This window comes from Brachyhypopomus gauderio, unplaced genomic scaffold, assembly GCF_052324685.1.
Source record: "Brachyhypopomus gauderio isolate BG-103 unplaced genomic scaffold, BGAUD_0.2 sc63, whole genome shotgun sequence".
Lineage (NCBI taxonomy): Eukaryota > Metazoa > Chordata > Actinopteri > Gymnotiformes > Hypopomidae > Brachyhypopomus > Brachyhypopomus gauderio.
In genome coordinates, this window is record NW_027506884.1 from 1061290 (window position 1) to 1082763 (window position 21474).

The 21474-nt window shown below is 42.7% G+C and overlaps 1 protein-coding gene across 1 annotated transcript in view; it reads left to right on the top strand.

The window, feature by feature from the left end:
* The window catches only part of plppr2a (phospholipid phosphatase related 2a), a 137474-nt gene that overhangs the window by 53357 nt on the left and 62643 nt on the right, over window positions 1-21474 (top strand). Inside the window, exon 3 of the mRNA XM_076988737.1 lies at window positions 18437-18544. The gene's annotated coding sequence lies outside the window, so the exon portion shown is untranslated. The remainder of the gene's footprint in view (window positions 1-18436; window positions 18545-21474) is intronic.

Sequence of the window (21474 nt, forward strand, 5' to 3'; positions counted from 1 at the left end):
CTACCTAATGTAGTGCTGATACAGTTGGGTTGGTTAGGTCCTGTTGGTTAGGTCCTGTTGGTTAGGTCCTGTTGGTTAGGTCTTGTTGGTTAGGTCTTGTTTGTAACATTTAGTTGTTTAAGCCCTGTGAGGTTATTAGTCATTCATTCACACATTCGAGTCAGGATGAGGGAAAATCTCTCTAGCAGGAACAAGCACAGTCATTTCAGGTCTCTACAGATCTGAGTGACTCATCTGTATCCTTCCTCCACTCGACAGGGGCTGATTAAGTACGTGTGTCTGAATATGCAGAGTTATATATAAATGCAATTAATACAAATAAACACTTTATATGTGTGATTCAGTCTAGCGTTAGGTATTGTTTGATAATGACTGAACTGGCCTGAGACTTTCAAGAAATATAAGAGATGTAAACTACATGGAGATATAATGTAGACTTTATTTCATTATTTTTTCCCAACTCCCAGCAATGGTTTCCACATATTTCTTTTATTTCAGAAATGGGAAAACTAATTAATACCACACGAGATAATACTGTAATATATTGCATATACAGTGCATTGCCTAGAATGCCCTATTCCCTAGAATGAATGAATGAATGAATGAATGAATGAATTAATTAATTAATTAATTAACACTAGAGCTCCTAGAGAAGCGAAAAATTTCACAGGGCTTGGTAAGGTCCATGTAGCCCACTCCCCTGCTGTGAAGGGATTAACGCCCATTGTCTTGGTAATGCGGTGGAAGCGGCTCACCCCAAGCTCATACGCCTGCCAAAGCACAAGCTGGCTCACCCCCAAGCTCATATGACCAAAACACCAAACGTGATACTTCACGAAAAAGTTGAAGTTACAAGCAGACTGTATGTTACCGATACTACAACAAACGGCAGAAAATTTGTAGACTCGTGTTTCAAAAGTTACAATTCAATCGCACGTAGAGACGACAGTTTCAATGAGTCCCGTCAAACAATAAAAATAAATAAAAATGTTTGAATCTTGCTCTTTGTATATTTCATATACTATACTATATAATATTTGTTGTAATCAAACACTTTCTGTTTCCGCGTTTGAATTCGCGTTTGAAAAGCTAAGAAATTATATGGCGCAATTAGCTTGATGCTAATGTTATATAGGAAATCCCATATCATTGCTAGCGAAAATTAGCATGGTCGCGTTGCATCACTGATAAATGTTGTGATCTAAACAGCAGGCTGGAAAAGGAGAGGAAAAGACAGGAAAACAAATTCATGTGCTCTCTATATATCTATCTATCTATCTATCTATCTATATTTGTGTTAGAAGCATTTGATAGAAGCATTTGTGTTTCTGCTTGTTTGTGATCTAAACAGCAGGCTTGAATCTTGCTCTTTGTACATTTCTCATACTATCTATCTATCTATCTATCTATCTATCTATCTATCTATCTATCTATCTATCTATCTATCTATCTATCTATCTATATTTGTGTTAGAAGCATTTGATAGAAGCATTTGTGTTTCTGCTTGTTTGTGATCTAAACAGCAGGCTTGAATCTTGCTCTTTGTACATTTCTTATACTATCTATCTATCTATATTTGTGTTAGAAGCATTTGATAGAAGCATTTGTGTTTCTGCTTGTTTGTGATCTAAACAGCAGGCTTGAATCTTGCTCTTTGTACATTTCTTATACTATCTATCTATCTATCTATATTTGTGTTAGAAGCATTTGATAGAAGCATTTGTGTTTCTGCTTGTTTGTGATCTAAACAGCAGGCTTGAATCTTGCTCTTTGTACATTTCTTATTCTATCTATCTATCTATCTATCTATATTTGTGTTAGAAGCATTTGATAGAAGCATTTGTGTTTTTGCTTGTTTGTGATCTAAACAGCAGGCTTGAATCTTGCTCTTTGTACATTTCTTATACTATCTATCTATCTATCTATCTATATTTGTGTTAGAAGCATTTGATAGAAGCATTTGTGTTTCTGCTTGTTTGTGATCTAAACAGCAGGCTTGAATCTTGCTCTTTGTACATTTCTTATACTATCTATCTATCTATCTATCTATCTATCTATCTATCTATCTATCTATCTATCTATCTATCTATCTATCTATCTATCTATATTTGTGTTAGAAGCATTTGATAGAAGCATTTGTGTTTCTGCTTGTTTGTGATCTAAACAGCAGGCTTGAATCTTGCTCTTTGTACATTTCTTATACTATCTATCTATCTATCTATCTATCTATCTATCTATCTATCTATCTATCTATCTATATTTGTGTTAGAAGCATTTGATAGAAGCATTTGTGTTTCTGCTTGTTTGTGATCTAAACAGCAGGCTTGAATCTTGCTCTTTGTACATTTCTTATACTATCTATCTATCTATCTATCTATCTATCTATCTATCTATCTATCTATCTATCTATCTATCTATCTATCTATCTATCTATCTATCTACCTATCTATATTTGTGTTAGAAGCATTTGGTAGAAGCATTTGTGTTTCTGCTTGTTTGTGATCTGTGATCTGTGACTTCTGGGTGCAGAGACTTTCTGGGTGAGGCTGCTGCCTCAGTCTTGCTCTGTGAATTAACATAATAAAGGGTGATGTTTGGCTTTGCTAATTGCTGGCAAGAAGGAGAAGAAGGAGGGGTGATGTCCTCAGAATCCTGAATTCTCAGGAGCCCTAGTGCCCTATTCCCTGGTGCCTCTGGGTTTTTCCACACTTGGTCAACTCATTTTAAATAACACATTAGCTAATGGTGTGTGTAGCTTTGCTCCTTTAGATTTTTTTGACAGCCTTGTAAAACTGATATTGTTAGATGTTGTTAGATGTACTTGGTGACTGACCAACCGCCACAAGGTCCTCCCCTTACACGACACATGGGACTCTGGTAGTAAAGTGGCCCATTTTCATTATTTGCTGACGACTCAGTGCCCTTGCTCTGACTTTTAAGAGTTACAGTTCGTCAGCATACCCTAGGAAACGAATGCCCCCTGCTGGTAAAATGTAGGATTGCAATCACTATTTATTTCCCTGAAAAGAATGTGGGCCAGAGAGCTTGGAGTAGTATAAACATCTGAATGATATACTCTGCTGTGTCATGCATTTTAGAAACCCGAAGCATTTTTGTATGAATAAAATAAAAAAGTCATTCAATTTAACGTAACTGAATGTATGATATGAATGTAACTATTGAAGAGTTTTAATATTATTCATTATTATATTTAATTTATATAATATATTTATTATTTTTGTACAGTAAGTCTTACAGGTTTTATCTATAGTAAATGGTTTTGGAAGTGGTTTCCTATTTGACTGCATGTTTATGATGTAAGATGATGTCATAATAGAGTGAGGTTGATGACCATGTCTTCCGCTCTTCTGAGCTCCACAGAACCACCAAACTGCCATGTCATATACAAAGGGTATTAATTTAATAAAGGAGGCTACATCATACACGATATGACTATAGGCTGTGCAACTGAAGAACAATGAAACATCTTGAGGCTATGAGTGCAGTGAGTGGTGACTTACTTCCAGGAGAATTAGTCCACAAGAGGAAAGTTCTGTATAATGTCACCATGGCGGCATCAGTGTTACCTCTGCGACACCTTTGCAACATTTCATCAGTGCTTCTCCTGGAATTAAACCCTGACTCAGCAGGAGAAACGGTCGACTGGCTTCTTGGGAAGATCTTGGAAGTGGAGAGTCTCTGGGCGGAGCCGGCTTGCTGGGAAGTGTTATCGGACATGGCAGACATGGCATCGTCACAGATTGTTATCCACTACATGATTGTGCTCAGCTGGACTGCCTGAGGCAGACGTGGAGAGCCAGCTGGGGAGGACTCAACGTCTTCAGCCAGATTAAGCAGGTGCAGCTTCTGGAGGAGATTAGGGCATATTTTGGTGAGGCAGTGGCCCATTACTTTGGCTTCCTGGGATCTCTGATTAACGCCCTCATCCTGAGATCATTGCCTCCTGTTTTTGTCTTTAGCGTGCCCTTTGCCTGCACTGGAAGTATGGCCGCCTTCTCATTTGCAAATGTGATTTGGTCAGTCTACTTACTGCAGAGATATGTGGGCGGGGCAGTGGGCGGGGCGGTGGGCGGGGCAAGCCCAGAGGGGCAGCTGTCTAGCCGCTACTCACGGGCATCAGGACCAAGAGAGGCCGGCCCACTTTCCCAACAACAAAAAGACAATGATCCTGTAAAAAAATACTGTAACAGATTCCTGCAGTCCATGTCTTTCCTCGTCTCCATGCTCCTTCTGTCCTCCGTGCTGACTCTGGCCTACGTCTGCTTGGACACTTTTATTTGCAGTTCCTCCCATATGAAGCAAATGTTGCTTCTCGGACAAGTTCTCAATAATCTTAGAGATATTGCTAACAGTTGCAAAGGCAGGTATAGATCATATTGCCCTGCAGACGTCACAAGGCCTTTGCCCTAAACCGCTGCGTGAAGGAAGTCGATCATCTCTCCATCAACCCGTGCTTACTGAGCTCATCATCGTGTGCATATACAACCACTTTTCCATTCACTTTGATGAAAAATAAGTTTTTGCTTAGCAATAACATTAGCAAAAGTATATTTTGCTCATTAATGAAATGGATATTAAAATTAGATATATAATTATTAATTAGATAAATAATTGCTGCCTTAAACTATTAGTTTATACATAATCTTAAGAAGGGCCTCACAAGGGGCCATATAGCATATTGTTGCATCAGAGAACAGTTTGGTCTATAGGGAGTGAAGTGTCTGTAGAATATGTTCATCAGAGAACAGTTTGGTCTATAGGGAGTGAAGTGTCTGTAGAATATGTTCATCAGAGAACAGTTTGGTCTATAGGGAGTGAAGTGTCTGTAGAATATGTTCTATACTGATAAGCTCCACAGAAGGTCACTTGCACCAACTGCCTGTAAGGACACCCTATTAGGTTGGGACACAGTGGACATGAAATAATGCAGAGTCATGCATATACGTTGAGAACTCTAACTATGACCATGCAAGTGGACTGAAGGGGTGGAGCCATAGTATATAAACCTGCTTGTTACCAGTTTACTTCGGATCTCTCTGATGTAAATGAGAATTGTTTGGAATGTGGGAGATCCCCAGAGATATCTCTGTTTTAATAAAGGCCTTTTTGGTATTGCTATAATTTTGGTATGGTTGTTCCTGCTATCTCTTTTGCATCAAACGAACGCGCTGGGCTAAAGTGGTTGATAGAAGTTAAAGCCCTAACAACTTCTACAGGGGCTGCTCTGCGCCACTATCTCTCTGTGCAATTTGCCACCCAGATTGCCGTCTCTTTGTTGACTGGTGTTTGCTGCCCTACCTGCGCTGGGAAAGGACAGCGAGTCGCAGCCAGAAGGAGATTCGACCTCCTTTGCTAAAGTTGATTGGGGGGCAGGACGGATCCCTGCATCCTGCCGAGATTCTAGGACACCTCAACATCCTTATTACCTACTGTCATGTCGTGTTGTTCTCTGGCATTTACCCCCAGTGCGCCCCCTGGTGCTGGGAGCAGTGGTGCGGTCTCACCTGGACCTCTGGCACACGTGTCACCTCGTCCGACGCCCGTTCCCTCAGAGGGCTTCGGGGGTGATACTCAAATGGCAGCGTGTGTTTGAGTTTGCGGAGGTGTTCGCCATAGCTGCAAATGCCGTGCTGCTCTGGTGCTTGTTGGACCTCCAGCAAGCCCTCTGGGGCTCCAGTAAGTGGGAGGCATTGCTGGGGTTCCAGCTGTTGCTGGTGGGCTCAAAGACAGTCATGGTGTCGGTGGTGTCTCGTGTCTTCAGGAGACGACAGGCAGGACATCCACGGTTGCGCCATCTCAGACAGCACAGGTTTCACCGTCAGAGGACGCAGTGGTAGTGGCACCACGTGCCCTCATGTCAACGGAGTCGCCTTTAGTAAATGCTGTGAACCATGTTGCGTCTTTTCTGTTAATACATGACGATAGTGTAACTTTGACTATTGTGATGATATTGAAACTTGTAACTATTGTGTCTTTGCTTGTAGGTTCACAGTACCTTAGAGGAAGAGTTAAAAACATTGCTCTACCAAATTACACATCAGTTAAAAAATCTGGTATATGTTAAAAACTATGTAAATTAACAGGCACCCAAAACATTTAATTCTGTGGTTTCTTTTTAAAAGGGCTCTGGGTCTCTAATATGTATTTTATGTTTATCTGCTCTTAATGTTTCCATAAGTTTGTCTATTTGCTGTTAACATGTCAGTGAACTCAATTTGTAAAGCATTTTGTGATTGTTGTCTTGAATAATTGCTAAACAAATACATTTAACTTACCTATGAGGCACACAAATTGACACTCCAGTAATGTAAACATTAGTTTTAGTTGCAGGAATGATGTGAACAAGGTGGTAACACTGTTTGACAGTGGTGTGTCTGATGTCATATAAATGAAAGCCTGGAAAGGCTTGAAAGTTATTTAGCACTTTACCATGACATATGGTGGATACGTGAACGCCTGCAGAGATCCCCCTAGTGCATGTACTGACTGTCCCAGACACTCAGAGTTAATCCAACATCTTACACACTCTCGTGATGAGTGGGTGTCAGTTTCACAAATTCTTATAAAACTAAAAGAAGGTTCTGTGACTTTGTGCAGGTGATCTGATCACTAAAGTAAGTACAGTACTCAAGTAGGTTTTTCTGCCTTTTATCCAGTCTTGAAACAATTACATACAAAGACTAACAATTCAAAGATAGATAGGTTAGTCATAGAAATCGTTCAATAATAAAAGAAGTTCTTGTCTGCATTCAAGTACATTATAAACTATGTAACTATAAGACGTGAAAAATTTATCATAAGCAAATGAAAAGATAATGAAATCTGGAAACAAGATCATTTTTATTTAATGGTACTCTAAGACTTTAGTAACCATCTAATAAAGCTTATGCTAAATCGATCACCTCTCACTTAATAATAATCATTATTAGAAACACATGGTGGGGAAAAGATAAGAGCATATCTCATATGTTTGCCATGCAAACTTTGTGTTGGCTGTCCTCCAACTCTTCTTTAGCTGAATATGAATATGTTTGGGTACGTTGGTGTTAATGAGACTGACACACTCATACCAGCACAACCCCTAATACCATGTCGGCGTCACTGTCATGTTGAGAACGGTCTGTTGCACCTACACTCACAAGACGCTTTGCAGGGTGCATGAATCCTCCAGCAGTCCTGGTGTACAGTTACAGTATGTGGGCCATCTGGTGCCCTGCAGTTTATCATCCAGTTTCTGTTCATTTTGACCACTTGACCACCATTGACTGGATGTTGTATGGGAGTATGTTGTCAGCAGGGCTAATGTGGTTATGATTTTGGTGGTCAGTGTATTTGCTGCATTGTGTACACACAGCTAAAAAATGATGCAGTCAGTACATCTATTGTTCCTACTACTACTACCGATTGAGATGGTTTTATTATAGTTATTTTATTATTCATAATATTCGAAATGAAGCATATTTTACATCCTTTTTTTTTCTTATGCTTCAGCAGGTAGTGGAAGCTTTATTGTTCTTGGTTGTTGGTAATCCTTGAAGATAATGAACTGCCTCTTCCACCCGGAGCCTCTTTTGGACATTTGATTCTTATTTTTTCTTAAAAATTTTTTTTTTTTTCATTAGCGTTAGTGATTTCTGAACGTGCTGTGAGTCACTGAGGTGATGCCATTTAGTCAGTCTCGGTCAGTCTTGCTCATTACTTGTGCTGCTCACTCTGCCTGTTACCCAGCAGTGCAGGTCTGTCTCCAGCTGTTTCTGGACGCCTGGGACGTGTAATAAAGCACAGAGATATGAATATGGTTAATAATGTATTATGTAATCTTGATTATTGCCATAGCAATTGTTGTGGCTGACAGCAGCATTAAAATACTATGAAACATATTATTATTATTATTATTATTATTATTTTATTCTTGTATCAAATGGCTATAATGCCTAATATGGAAGTCATCTGCCCCAAAGGCTCCAGCCTGCGAGGGTCATCATCATGCAGGTTATGCCACTCACAGTCTATTGTTCCTCTGTCTTCCACCCTGTCAACTCCCACTAATCATTACCAACACCTACAGCTGTCCAATTAAATACTCCTGTATGTGCATCCACCAGGGTTCAGTGCAACTTCGGGCCTTTGCTCATGTTTGAGTTTCTGACTGCACACCTGCCCGCCATTGCTGTCTGTCTGTCACACCTTTTGGAATCAGCCCCAATAATCTGAGCACTGCTATCCTGCTACCTACTGCTCCAGGCAATCAAAGGGCACATAAGCTTCTTAACCAACTTTGACCTCAAAATTATGTTGTTACATGTAATTTCCAGGAGCCAGTAACTGGACTTCAAGCCTCCTATACACAGCAGTTTCTGTTTCGGTTAATGGCTCGATGATTTAATGACTCGGCCTCCATTTGAAAATGTTAATTATCAGCTGTTTAGTATAACCAGTTAATCATCCACCTGGCTTTAATCTTACAAAATGCCTGACTTTGTGCAAAAATAAACTATAAATAAATTTTTTTAAAGCATACTTACGCATTTTATATTTGCACAGTACTTCATAGTACTAATATATATATATATATATATATATATATATATATATATATATATATATATATATATATACACCGTTCAAAAGTTTGGGGTCACTTAGAAATGTTCTTATTTTTGAAAGAAAAGCTGTTTTTTTTTTATTTAGCTAACATTTAAATGCATCAAATATACACTCTATACATTATTAATGTGGTAAATGACTATTCTAGCTATAAACATCTGGTTTTTAATGCAATATCTACATAGATGTATGGAGACCCATTTCCAACAACCATCACTCCAGTGTTCTAATGGTACATTGTGTTTGCTAACTCTGTAAGGAGGCTATTGGATATTTAGAAAATCCTTGAAAACCCTTGCGCAAGTAGGTTAGCACAGCTGAAAACAGTTTTGCTGATTAGAGAAGCTATAAAACTGACCTTCATTTAAGCTAGTTGAGAATCTGGAGCATTACAATTGTTGGTTCGATTAAACTCACAAAATGGCCAGAAAAAGACAATTTTCAATTGAAACTCGACAGTCTATTCTTGTTCTGAGAAATGAAGTCTATTCCATGCGAGACATTGCCAAGAAACTGAAGATTTCCTACAATGGTGTGTACTACTCCCTTCAGAGGAGAGCACAGACAGGCTCTAACCAGAGTAGAAGGAGAAGTGGAAGGCCCCGCTGCACAACTGAGCAAGAAGACAAGTACATTAGAGTCTCCAGTTTGAGAAATCGACGCCTCACAGGTCCTCAACTACCCGCAAAACGCCAGTGTCAACGTCTACAGTGAAGAGGCGACTCCGGGATGCTGGCCTTCAGGGCAGAGTGGCAAAGAAAAAGCCATATCTGGCTAATAAAAGAAAAAGATTAATATGGGCAAAAGAACACAGACATTGGACAGAGGAAGATTGGAAAAAAGTGTTGGACAGATGAATCAAAGTTTGTGGTGTTTGGATCACACAGACGAACATTTGTGAGATGCAGAACAACTGAAAAGATGCTGGATGAGTGCCTGACACCATCTGTCAAACATGGTGGAGGTAATGTGATGGTCTAGGGTTGCTTTGGTGCTGGTAAAGTGGGAGATTTGTACAAGGTAAAAGGGATTTTGAATAAGGAAGGCTATCACTCCATTTTGCAACACCATGCCATACCCTGTGGACAGAGCTTGATTGGAGCCAATTTCATCCTGCAAAAGGACAATGACCCAAAGCACACCTCCAAATTATGCACAAACTATTTAGAGAAGAAGCAGACAGCTGGTGTTTTATCGGTGATGGAGTGGCCAGCGCAGTCACCAGATCTCAACCCCATTGAGCTGTTGTGGGAGCAGCTTGACCGTATGGTACGAAAAAAGTGCCCATTAACCCAATCAAACTTGTGGGAGCGGCTTCTGGAAGCATGGGGTGAAATTTTTCCAGATTACCTCAGCAAATTAACAGCTAGAATGCCAAAGGTCTGCAATGCTGTAATTGCTGCTAAGGGAGCATTCTTTGATGACGAAAGCAAAGTTTAAAGTAGAAAATTATTTCAAATAAAAAAAAAAAAAACATTATTTCTACCTTGTCAATGTCTGGACTATATTTCTATTCATTTTGCAACTCATCTGATAAATAAAAGTATGAGATTTCAGGGAAAACACAAAATGGTCCAAGTGACCCCAAACTTTTGAACGGTGAAATGATGTAAATGATGTAATTTCAAATGAAGTAAATTAAGTAAACGATGATGATGATATTCTACATAGGAAGAATCAGGTAGTAGTAAGTTAGTAAGTACCTTGAGTGGACACTGTATGTGTGGGTTCCTCTCAGCTAGTGTGTTCCACTGAACTGTGCGTTTGCTTCTGTTTGATCTCCCAGTCCTCTCCACTGGTCACCATAGAGACTATTTCTCAGACCTCTTAGTTCTTTCTCCCTGTCCATAGCCTCTCTGATATCCTTCTCCACATCAGGTCTCCAGGACAAAGCAGGACGCAGATGAAAGAATGGATTCCATATTTTAAAGGCTGAATCTTTCTCATGCTCCGCCTCATCCATAGAAGACGACACAGTCGCTAAATCCTCCAGCAAGGAACTCAAGCTATGAGAAGTGCATATTGATTCTGAATAGTTTTCATGGGAGAAAACATGGGTGTCTCCTCTATCTAAAGTTTTGTTTTGACTTGCCATTTGGTTGCTAATGCTATTAGCTTTATCAGATTTTTCGCCATTGAATTTAGCTCTGACCTCTTTAAATTGGTAGCTTGTTAACAGTTCTAGGTTGCGGGTGCGTTCATACACTGACACAAGGGGTAAGCTGTCCACTGGCACATCCAGGCTTTTAGCATCCTTGGCCACGAAAAGGGAATGTTTCCTGTTCCTGAACGAGTCGTGCATATCCATACCCTTGCATTGCTTGAAAACCTTGACTAGCACATTTCTTTCCCGTAGCTGTTGAACAGGGCCTGAATGCTTCCGCAGGTCTCGCTTCAACTCGTGGTTTATATCTCGTAGCATGTTTCTCTCTGCAAGCCGTTTTTCAGCATCAAAGCCCAAGTTTGTTCCGGAGGACTGACATGGGGCCTCCAATGCCTTCTTTACTCGGATCTCCACCATTTCTTGAGATCTTCTGTTGTGCTCCTCAAGCCCCCTAGATCGACGTAAGCTCTTCTCACGTTCTAACCCTTTCCTGATCTCCCTCTGGATGGGAGTCTCCTCCGCGACACTGATGTTCTGAGAGTACGATGTGTGAAGCGCATTAATTCCACTTTGGGAAAAGTCAACAGAGATCCCACTGTCACTTTGGTCATCATCACTTCCTTCCTTCTCCATTTTGACCTTTTTCCCCCCTGTGGTAGCTAGTGAGCAATTTAAATGGCCTCTGTCTGCTTCTGTTGGGTACAGATCCTCTTAACAGTATTTGTTCTCCGTGGGTTCCACTGTAAGACTCAAGTTTCTGTCTTCTCCTGCTTCAGCCTCCCTCAGGCCTCTACAGCTGTCCATCACCATGGTTACATTTTCTAATGCTGACGGACTGTCTGACACCTGTTGCAGCTCTTTGCCAAAGCAGGTGCACCCGGTAAAGTAATATCTCACCCTGATGGGTGTTTTGTGAAATTGCACTATCTGGGGAAAGACAATGGTGTGATGTCAAGTTTGTGCTTTTGGAGGCACAACTTTTATAAAAAAATATTAATATCTATTTTTAAATAAATTTTCTTATCTTAAATGCTGAGGTTGTTGTCTTCCACTTTTGTAATCATTCACATTTAAATCGATATTTCCTTTTAAGTTTTCTTCAGCAAGACTTGATTCACACAAGGCTCTAGGGGTTGTATTTTAGACACAGAATGGCCCGTCTACATAATAGCATCTTCACATTGCCCCCTGCTGTTCGGGGAAGGCAGCTCTACTGAGCTCACTGCTGTCACTGCTCTGTCCTGTGTCACTGCTCTGTCTGTCCTCTTTGTCACTGCTCTGTCTGTCCTCTGTATCATTGCTCTGTCTGTCCTCTTTGTCACTGCTCTGTTCTGTGTCACTGCTCTGTCTGTCCTCTTTGTCACTGCTCTGTTCTCTGTGTCACTGCTCTGTCTGTCCTCTGTCACTGCTCTGTTCTCTGTGTCACTGCTCTGTCTGTCCTCTGTCACTGCTCTGTCCTCTTTATCATTGCTCTGTCTGTCCTCTGTCACTGCTCTGTCCTCTTTATCATTGCTCTGTCTGTCCTCTTTGTCACTGCTCTGTCCTCTTTGTCACTGCTCTGTCCTTTGTGTCACTGCTCTGTCCTCTTTGTTACTGCTCTGTCCTCTCTGTCACTGCTCTGTCCTCTCTGTCACTGCTCTGTCCTCTCTGTCACTGCTCTGTCCTCTGTGTCACTGCTCTGTCCTTTGTGTCACTGCTCTGTCTGTCCTCTGTGTCACTGCTCTGTCCTCTGTGTCACTGCTCTGTCCTTTGACACTGCTCTGTCTGTCCTCTTTGTCACTGCTCTGTCCTTTGTCACTGTTCTGTCTGTCCTCTGTGTCACTGCTCTGTCTGTCCTCTTTGTCACTGCTCTGTCCTCTCTGTCACTGCTCTGTCCTCTGTGTCACTGCTCTGTCCTCTGTGTCACTGCTCTGTCCTTTGTGTCACTGCTCTGTCTGTCCTCTGTGTCACTGCTCTGTCCTCTGTGTCACTGCTCTGTCCTTTGTCACTGCTCTGTCTGTCCTCTTTGTCACTGCTCTGTCCTTTGTCACTGTTCTGTCTGTCCTCTGTGTCACTGCTCTGTCTGTCCTCTTTGTCACTGCTCTGTCTGTCCTCTGTGTCACTGCTCTGTCTGTCCTCTGTGTCACTGCTCTGTCTGTCCTCTGTCACTGCTCTGTCCTCTTTGTCACTGCTCTGTCCTCTTTGTCACTGCTCTGTCTGTCCTCTTTGTCACTGCTCTGTCTGTCCTCTGTGTCACTGCTCTGTCTGTCCTCTTTGTCACTGCTCTGTCCTCTTTGTCACTGCTCTGTCCTCTGTGTCACTGCTCTGTCCTCAGTGTCACTGCTCTGTTTGTCCTTTGTGTCACTGCTCTGTCTGTCCTCTGTGTCACTGCTCTGTCCTTTGTCACTGCTCTGTCTGTCCTCTGTGTCACTGCTCTGTCCTCTGTGTCACTGCTCTGTCTGTCCTCTGTCACTGCTCTGTCTGTCCTCTGTCACTGCTCTGTCCTTTGTCACTGCTCTGTCTGTCCTCTGTGTCACTGCTCTGTCCTCTGTGTCACTGCTCTGTCCTTTGTCACTGCTCTGTCCTCTGTGTCACTGCTCTGTCTGTCCTCTGTCACTGCTCTGTCCTCTTTATCATTGCTCTGTCTGTCCTCTGTCACTGCTCTGTCCTCTTTATCATTGCTCTGTCTGTCCTCTGTCACTGCTCTGTCCTCTGTGTCACTGCTCTGTCTGTCCTCTTTGTCACTGCTCTGTCCTCTTTGTCACTGCTTTGTCCTCTGTCACTGCTCTGTCCTCTGTGTCACTGCTCTGTTTGTCCTCTGTGTCACTGCTCTGTCTGTCCTCTGTGTCACTGCTCTGTCCTTTGTCACTGCTCTGTCCTCTGTGTCACTGCTCTGTTTGTCCTCTGTGTCACTGCTCTGTCCTCTGTGTCACTGCTCTGTCCTTTGTCACTGCTCTGTCCTTTGTGTCACTGCTCTGTCCTTTGTGTCACTGCTCTGTCTGTCCTCTGTGTCACTGCTCTGTCTGTCCTCTGTGTCACTGCTCTGTCTGTCCTCTGTGTCACTGCTCTGTCCTTTGTCACTGCTCTGTCCTTTGTCACTGCTCTGCCTGTCCTCTGTCCTTTGTCACTGCTCTGTCCTCTGTGTCACTGCTCTGTCTGTCCTCTGTGTCACTGCTCTGTCCTCTGTCACTGCTCTGTCTGTCCTCTGTCACTGCTCTGTCCTTTGTCACTGCTCTGTCTGTCCTCTGTGTCACTGCTCTGTCCTCTGTGTCACTGCTCTGTCCTTTGTCACTGCTCTGTCCTCTGTGTCACTGCTCTGTCTGTCCTCTGTCACTGCTCTGTCCTCTGTGTCACTGCTCTGTCTGTCCTCTCTGTCACTGCTCTGTCCTTTGTCACTGCTCTGTCTGTCCTCTGTGTCACTGCTCTGTCCTCTGTGTCACTGCTCTGTCCTTTGTCACTGCTCTGTCCTCTGTGTCACTGCTCTGTTTGTCCTTTGTGTCACTGCTCTGTCTGTCCTCTGTGTCACTGCTCTGTCCTCTGTGTCACTGCTCTGTCTGTCCTCTGTGTCACTGCTCTGTCCATTGTCACTGCTCTGTCTGTCCTCTGTGTCACTGCTCTGTCTGTCCTCTGTCACTGCTCTGTCTGTCCTCTGTCACTGCTCTGTCCTGTGTCACTGCTCTGTCCTCTGTGTCACTGCTCTGTCCTTTGTCACTGCTCTGTCCTCTGTGTCACTGCTCTGTCCTCTGTGTCACTGCTCTGTCTGTCCTCTGTGTCACTGCTCTGTCCTCTGTGTCACTGCTCTGTCCTTTGTCACTGCTCTGTCCTTTGTCACTGCTCTGTCCTCTTTGTCACTGCTCTGTCTGTCCTCTGTGTCACTGCTCTGTCCTCTGTGTCACTGCTCTGTCCTTTGTCACTGCTCTGTCCTCTGTGTCACTGCTCTGTCTGTCCTCTGTCACTGCTCTGTCCTCTGTGTCACTGCTCTGTCTGTCCTCTGTGTCACTGCTCTGTCCTTTGTCACTGCTCTGTCTGTCCTCTGTGTCACTGCTCTGTCCTCTGTGTCACTGCTCTGTCTGTCCTCTGTCACTGCTCTGTCCTTTGTCACTGCTCTGTCCTCTGTGTCACTGCTCTGTCCTTTGTCACTGCTCTGTCTGTCCTCTGTGTCACTGCTCTGTCCTCTGTGTCACTGCTCTGTCTGTCCTCTGTCACTGCTCTGTCCTTTGTCACTGCTCTGTCCTCTGTGTCACTGCTCTGTCCTTTGTCACTGCTCTGTCCTCTGTGTCACTGCTCTGTCTGTCCTCTGTCACTGCTCTGTCCTCTTTATCATTGCTCTGTCTGTCCTCTTTGTCACTGCTCTGTCCTCTGTGTCACTGCTCTGTCTGTCCTCTTTGTCACTGCTCTGTCCTCTTTGTCACTGCTTTGTCCTCTGTGTCACTGCTCTGTCACTGCTCTGTCTGTCCTCTGTGTCACTGCTCTGTCCTCTGTGTCACTGCTCTGTCTGTCCTCTGTGTCACTGCTCTGTCTGTCCTCTGTCACTGCTCTGTCTGTCCTCTGTCACTGCTCTGTCCTTTGTCACTGCTCTGTCTGTCCTCTGTGTCACTGCTCTGTCCTCTGTGTCACTGCTCTGTCCTTTGTCACTGCTCTGTCCTCTGTGTCACTGCTCTGTCCTTTGTGTCACTGCTCTGTCTGTCCTCTGTGTCACTGCTCTGTCCTCTGTGTCACTGCTCTGTCCTTTGTCACTGCTCTGTCCTTTGTCACTGCTCTGTCTGTCCTCTTTGTCACTGCTCTGTCTGTCCTCTTTGTCACTGCTCTGTCTGTCCTCTGTTTCACTGCTCTGTCTGTCCTCTGTGTCACTGCTCTGTCCTTTGTCACTGCTCTGTCTGTCCTCTGTGTCACTGCTCTGTCTGTCCTCTGTGTCACTGCTCTGTCCTTTGTCACTGCTCTGTCCTTTGTCACTGCTCTGCCTGTCCTCTGTCCTTTGTCACTGCTCTGTCCTTTGTCACTGCTCTGTCCTCTTTGTCACTGCTCTGTCCTCTGTGTCACTGCTCTGTCCTCTGTGTCACTGCTCTGTCTGTCCTCTGTGTCACTGCTCTGTCCTTTGTCACTGCTCTGTCTGTCCTCTGTGTCACTGCTCTGTCCTCTGTGTCACTGCTCTGTCTGTCCTCTGTCACTGCTCTGTCCTTTGTCACTGCTCTGTCTGTCCTCTGTGTCACTGCTCTGTCCTTTGTCACTGCTCTGTCCTTTGTGTCACTGCTCTGTCCTCTGTGTCACTGCTCTGTCTGTCCTCTGTGTCACTGCTCTGTCTGTCCTCTGTCACTCACTGCTCTGTCCTCTGTGTCACTGCTCTGTCCTCTGTGTCACTGCTCTGTCCCCTGTGTCACTCACTGCTCTGTCCTCTCTATCACACAAGTCAAACGTGTCATTATTGTTAATATAGTTTTCAAGAAAAATCATCACTGTCATCACTCAGATATTGAGCAGATTAGACATAACTTCCTGGTAACAATACATATTGCATTATGCTTGGTCAGTATTTTTGTGGTCTGGATACCTAATGTCTAATTCCTAATACCTAAAACAAGTTTCATTTGAATATTAATCACTGTGTTTGGATTAATCGAGCCAATTATGAGATTCAGAGTGACACATGCACACTGATGCCTGAAAGTTGATTTGACATATGAATTCATGTAATGTGATTTGCTGGATAAAAATAACATTTGAAGTTTTTGAGATGTCCTCCCACCTCCTACAAAAGGGAGGGCTAGCACTCAGTTCAGGTGTTAAACCTGCCTCCGAACCATCAGCACTGGTGCACTAGCACATTTGAGACGGTATTTTTAGATGTTGCTGACAAGTTGACATGGTAAAGAATAACCCTTTTTGTTTTTAGCATTTTGGAACAAACTTGTAAAACTGTAACTTATGTATTGACTTAATATGTTTGACAGTGTATGTATTACTGTCATTATCCTTGTCCTTGGTTGAAGATTTACACTAAAATTTTCAAAACTGCTTCAGTTACTCTCATTTTATTGGAGTATTATGACCTATTTATTCAAAAAAATAATTTTACAGCATGTAAATGGAACTCTGTTATTTAATTTCAGCATGTTACTTTTACATGATATACTAAATGACTTTATCAAGCGACTATAGTCCACCTGTTGTAGAACACAGTGTGTGTTAGCCATGATATAGCTCTTCATCAGGGATCACTTTCTGTTGACTGCATGCTTTTGAGTGGTGAACCTTTTCAAATTGCATTAGCACACTATTACAGTAATGCCACTACCATGTCAGCTGCACAGCCACATTGAGAAACTAAGCATCATCTGTTTGCGATAGTTGGGGTCATCACTATAACTGACAGGACTGATAATCTGTTATTAATGACAGATTAGCTGTGTGAGGTTGCATTGAGTCAGCACTGATCTGTAGGGAAAATACTAGATAAAATCTTTGTGATCTGAAGATTTGATGTAACTTTTTATGTAACAGGTTTTGTTCTTGGATAAATCCTGTTGCATGCATGACTAAAATTTTCCAATCCTGAGGACCCAACAAACAGACAAAACAAATGTTTATCAGTGCAAATACTTCCCCAGCAGGGGGCAACAGTGACTCATAACCACGGAGGATCATGTACAGTGGGAGTCCTGACTACTCAGGCAATTGACATCCAGCAGTATTAAAACTGTAGTCGCCTTTGTAAAGAAACTGCAAACAAAATCTACATCACAGTGAATAAGGAAAGATGAGACAGACAAGAGCACAAATAAAGACGCAAAGCAGCCTGAAAGAGAGAGTTATGATCAAGAATATGCCATAACGGAGAGAATGGTGAGTTGTGTTGAAAGTCTGCTCACATAGCAGTGCAGCACAGATCTTGCTTTTTGCTTCTCCTTTTGCTCTGACTGGAGTTTCGCTCCAAGGCATCAGAGTTAGGAGCTCTGTCTCCTGCTCAATGCTTTGTGCCGCAGTTTTCCCGTGTGTAAAAGACTGAGAAACCTCTAGTGCCTTCCAGTGGGACCTCTTGAAATGACTAATCTTCAAAGCCTTTAACTGTTGACTCCCTCCACCCTAGCACCAGTTCTGGCTGGAGATGTACCCTGCTCCTCTGTGTTCTGTGTAGTGACTTCTGTAGAATCACCAAGAATTTTTTTGGCCTCTTCTACAACTGTGTTTGTATTAGTTGGACTTTATGGCAGATTTTGCTTGAATTTTCTGAGGCTTCTCCAGCAGCCATTATACCCAAGGCAATACTCAATTCCCACAGACGTGCCTAAAGCTACTTCTGTATCAAAACACACGGCCTGCAGTGTGACCTCTAGTTGAATATCCTCTTGTCTTCTGTACATGTATGAGGGCTTGGTTGCAAATGAGTCAGACTTCAACTCTTTGCTTTTTGGAAACTTTTTACGTTTGGACTTTGTCCCAGGTTAACCCACTGTTAAGTGTTTTTCATCAGTGATGGAGAACTGGTCCACCTTAAGAAGTGGTCCATCATCTTTGTAATGCAGTCTGATCCTGCATAACATTCAGGAAGGTCAGATTGTCAAGGGTCTTGATCCTTGTCTCCTGGTGTCTTCTTTTGCTGTATGGTGATCTAGATCAGAGGGGCCACCCACAGCCTCTGCTGATGGGTTATCCTCTACCTCTGGCTTCTCTGTTTCTGCATCTCTCTCCTTTGGCCCTCCATGTGGCGCCTTTTCTTTTTTTCAACAGGTCAGGACAACACTTTCGACTGTGGTCTGCACTCTCACTTCAGAAACCACCTCAAGAATCTGGTCTAGCTCCTCTCCTGATGGTGGACTGCCCTTCATTCCTTGCTTGGTATGTATCATCTGCTGGTCATCATCAAGATACGACTTCCCTCAGACCTCTGCTGCTACTGCCAACAGCAAGGCCACGATCACGATAACGGCACCAGTTGTCCGCTCTCTCTCCCTTGAACCTCCAAAACACCAAGAACTGAGGTGACGGGATGAGATCTTTATTTAGTGAGATGTTAATAATAAATTTTAAAAGCTGCACTCTAAAATAATAAAAGCTAGACTAAAATGATTCTGACTGGCCACTACTAGTTCTCATTGTCAACAACTCAGTAAGGTCCACACAGGGTGAATCGACAGGATCTGCCCCCTCTCATACACCACATTGTCAGAGCACACTGACTAAACTAATAAAACCATCTGCTCCTTATTTACCCATAAGTATTTCCATTTACATAATATTGAACATACCGGGTTTTCTGTCTGTCTGTTGCTGTCTCTGGTTACTGGACTGTGCTCCTCTCCTGGACCTTCAGCCCGATCCCTCTGTACCTCCCTGTTTCTGCTCTAATCTCTTGACTCTGGACTGAAACGATGACAATAAGGTCTCTGCCCTCTGTCCTGGTGACCATTCACACCGGCGTTGCGTTTTAGGTCATCTGCAGCATAATCCTCTCACTACTACATCTTTATTATTGTTAAAGGAATGTACAGAAGAGAAGGATAAACATTCTAGATTACTAGCCACTATTTGCTCCTTCTTCTGGATTTACAAAGAGCCAATTTAAAAAGGGGGGGGGCTGATGTAATGTCTTCTTTAAGTGATGGACTGTGTCACGTATCGGTTGATGGGAGGAAGCAAGTGCCAGATGAAAAGGAGAAGGTTCTGGATCTAGGCCCCCGGGACTGAACAGAGACAGACTGTAGCCATGTTGGCAGAACTACAAATTAATTGCTGCAGCTTTAATTCACTAATGTACAGACTGGGCTTGTTGCAGTTCCCTTTGGAAACTGAAGGGGTGCTAGTGAGCTACAGAAGGTAGTGCGAAGCCACCCATTTAACACCAGGCATTAGTCCTACATCTTAGGGGTCTTTTGTTTTGTGGAGAAATTATAACTAAGACACTGGGTTAGGTCTACCTACCTGTAACTCAGTGGGGAACCATCAGGGCCCTCTACGCCCTCTCAGAGGGCCTAAAATATTCTTAAAACATTATATATATAATTATCCAATTTTATTTGATCTACTTACAGTTTTACAATCGACATCTAAACAATTACAAAAATATAAGCAAATAAATTATTCACCCGTGTCTATTCAATCTGTGTTGGAAGGTGAGGGGTTAAGTGGAAGCCTGTGAGTCTGTGTCTCCCCCTATCAGGACTGTGATGCCTGCTGTTCGTTTACAGAGGGCCTGGCAGTTATAATTCAGCGCAATAACAGTTTCAAATGACAGTAAAATTGACCAATCATATCTTCCCTCTTAGTGGGCGGGCTTAACTGTATGATAATTTCCACCCGCTGTGGCGACGCTAGCTGTCGTTAGCCTACCGCCGCTAGCTAGTTTCGATTCGGCCCTTTGACGTCCTCATTTACATATTCCGCTTGTGAGAACCACGGAGCTGTGAAACCTTATTTTGTTTGGAAACTTATTTTGCTTAACAAGTTATCTAGTACAAATGTTTGAACACCCTACATGCGTTTCTAAAGCTATACTGTCGTCTCGTTTTTTTCTTTATTCTTTATTGTAGTTTATTAGGAGAGGAAATTTTTCTTTGGGGGGGGGGGGTGTGTAGCGGCCCCAGGTTTAATGGTCACGGTTCGCTACTGCTGTACCTATACACTCCTCGATAATGTCTGACAGGGATATGCGGTTCTCCACAATCTGTGATGATTGTTCATATAACACACACACACACACACACACACACATATACACACACACACACACACACACAGGCACACTCACATCACTGAAGCAATGTTTTAGTGCATACAGAGATTGGACACAATGGAACAGACAGATGCAGTGGGTTATATAAAAGAAGAATGTAAGCTTTAGTCTACAGGGTCTGAGATTGTTGGGGGGTTACACTCTTCCTTGCTGTCCTCTGTCCTCTGAGGACAGCACCTGACGTTGTCCCCGGCCTGCGGACCACAGCCCTGCCGGAAGTCGTCTCCACATCCACTGGTCCCTGGAACGAACTGCACCTGCTCCTGTTCATCGGTTGGACCTCTCTGAGCCCATGAAGCTCTTTCAGGGCCATTCTGGTGTCGTGGAGCACTTGTACACGCTACATCTGGCCGTTGCAGAGGAAGCAAAATGGGCCCTTAATAACAACAGTAAATGATCAACTCTTAGGCTTGTACTTTCAGGCTTTATGGTTTCACTGACACGTGTGTTTTTATAATACTGGCTATTAGACTCTAAATAAGCTAGAGACTATTGTTTTTTCGTGATAATAGCTACATTATTATGTTTTTATTCAATTTTGTTGTCAAGGTGACTTTTGTAAGCATTTACAATGTATTAGACATTAACTGTAATAAGAGTATTGAAAGATTCTTGAAAAAAGCTTTCTAAATTAAAATGCTAATCATGCTGATCTTATAGTTCTTGGAAAACATGACTCTCGTTTATACACTAAATACTCTTATTTTGTCTCTTAAAGCATTTGAATCATATTTACCCTTTCACAAGAATGTCTTATATTTTATCTGGCTAAAAGTATTTGAATATGTGTAGATCTGTTTGTCTGATTTAAATTTACTAACTATTGTAAGGTGTCTGAGTGCCATGAAAGGCGCCATCACGAAATAAAATGTATTATTATTATTACTACTACATCAACACATTTAGGCTTTTGCAAGCATTCAAATTGAGTATTGAGTGGTCTCTAAATGGTCTCTCTCTGGGACAGGTGGAGGACAGACATTTTACATCCTAAATAGTGAACGTGAAAAGTCTTATAGTTTTACTCTCTCTCTCT